The 2,500-nt window shown below is 35.7% G+C and overlaps 1 protein-coding gene across 1 annotated transcript in view; it reads right to left on the bottom strand.

Moving 5' to 3' along the window:
• LOC125036124 (tachykinins-like) overlaps positions 1-2,500 on the bottom strand; it is a 173,514-nt gene that overhangs the window by 10,210 nt on the left and 160,804 nt on the right. The gene's annotated exons all lie outside the window — the stretch shown is intronic.

Here is a 2,500-nt window from a genome sequence, read left to right on the forward strand (position 1 = left end):
AAACCAAATTCCTCTCGGATTTTAACAACTGCATTACACTAGTTACACGAACGCAAACAAAGTGATAGAAAAAATCCCTTTCGACATATTTCGTTTTTTTTTCTTCAAATTTCATTTTCTTTTTATTTCTTACCCGACTTGAGTAAATAACAACAACAACAAAACAACAACAACAACAGTAATAATAATAATAATAATAATAATAATGATAAACAGACGACTATAATTTTACTTTGAAAGGAAAGGAGAGCGATTTCCTGACTGCTAAGAAGAGGAAGGTCTGTATCTCGTATCAGTAACGGCGGAGGTTCTAAAAGCTTCGCAAGAGCCTGTAAGAAGCTTCACACCTGCCGTGCATCCGCTGCGATAAAATGGCGACACGCGCGGATCAGTGGCAACGCGCTCGAAAGGAACTAATCCGCTTGAAGCCGAGAGAACGGATGTACACACTCATACATACATACATGCGTACATACATACATGTATACACACACACACACACACACACATGTACATATACACAAATTAAGAGATTGCACTATACGACTGTCCCTCTTTAATTCATTCATTGTGTTGTCGACATCTCTCACTTCTAGATTTACGAAAGGCATCAATAATAATACTAGGAACATCTGATATTCGAGGATGCATCACCGTAACTCATTCGAAAGATATTCTGACTTTCTTTGCATTTAGAAAAAGAGAAAGTCAAGGTCTGCAGAATACCACATGGCATCGTATATCCAGCTGGCGTCTTATAAACCACAGTTGCTTTAATATGAAATGAAAAAGTTTGTTATCTTTTAACTTGAACATATTTTGTGAATGGTTTAAGGATCAGTCACGTTTTGCGATGTTACACACACAGGTACATACATGCACACTCATACATACGCACACGCAAACACACGTAGGCACAGACATACAAATATATACATACACAGACATATATCTATCAATATATATCTACATAGGTATATATATCTATATATTGATATATATTCAAAAGTCTATCTAGCCGGGCAGAGACAGATAGACAAATGTATAAATAAATAGATATTTAGACAGAAAGTAAGAGACAGAGAGAGAGAGAGAGAGAGAGAGAGAGAGAGAGAGAGAGAGAGAGAGGGGGGAAAAAAATAGAGACAGAAAAACAGGAGAGAGAGAGAGAGCGAGAGAGAGAGAGAGACAGAGAGAGAAGAGAGAGAGAGAGAGAGAGAGAGAGAGAGAGAGAGAGAGAGAGAGAGAGAGAGAGAGAGAGAGAGAGAGAGAGAGAGAGAAAGCGAGAGAGAGAGAGAGACTGATTAATGCTGGGCTTGAATATCTGATTATGTTGACCGAAGTCATTATTGGTTTCCGACGCAAAGTGTTTAGGCCTGAGCACCACGCGAGGCCGAGGAGGAAGGCAAGATATATTGTAGGCAGCTAATGAAGCGGGGAACTTTGGTAATATAAGTATGTACATTGGAAACACACACGTACGCATATAAATACATACCCACAGTATATATGCAAGCACACACACACACACACACACACACACACACACACATATATTTATTTATATATATATATATATATATACACACACACACATATATACATATACACATATTGCTGATCAGCGTTAGGAGTATCTAATGAACATCAAACGTTTCGAATGGTATTTACTCATCTTCAGTGAAATCATATAACTGTAAAGAGAAAACAGAAACTTCCTCCACGACCAAATGCACAAATTTACGTAAAATACACTTAAAGTATTTTATAAGTTCCGGTGAAATATTGATCATAACACCAAATATAAAGATAAGATTTAGTTAGTGCCAAGAAACTGTAAAAACTCAGAGGTTGAATCCCAAAATCTTAAGGAATGTGAAATATGTTATCTCCCTCTCCGAAAAAAAGAAAAAAATGTTTAGAAATTAAAGAGAGCTTAATAGTATTCATTTCATACAGTGTAATCACCATAAGAAAGAACAGTAAAATGGAGGTTATGAGATGATATATAATGACATATTTAAAATCTATTTCAACGTAAAGGGCTATGGAGTAACAGAATAGGACAAACTTTTCTTATAATTTAGCAACATTAATTAACAATCAAGAGTATATACAAAAAAAAAAAAAAAAATGTAAATGATTTAGAAGATGCTTATATCAATGTATGTATGTATGTATATATGTATGTATGTATGCATGTATGTATGTAGGTATGCATGTGTGTATACGCGTTTATGTATGCATTCTACACAGCAAGGATTTGGATAATTTCCCAACTTTGACTCTAGGAAAAAAAAAAAAAAATCCAGTCCACATCATGAATAATTTAGTACATTCTGGATGACTGTGCTGTTCATTAAGCCAAGAGAAAATAGTCAACAGTGTGAGTGATATTTAGTGAATTAGGAGGCTAGACTGAGGTTAAAGCAGGCTGGATAAGGAGGCGAATTGTTTAGGATTTTCTCTCTATGCTGTGTACGTGTGGGTGTATGTGTCT

Source organism: Penaeus chinensis, chromosome 2 (genome assembly GCF_019202785.1).
Source record: "Penaeus chinensis breed Huanghai No. 1 chromosome 2, ASM1920278v2, whole genome shotgun sequence".
Classification (NCBI taxonomy): Eukaryota; Metazoa; Arthropoda; class Malacostraca; order Decapoda; family Penaeidae; genus Penaeus; species Penaeus chinensis.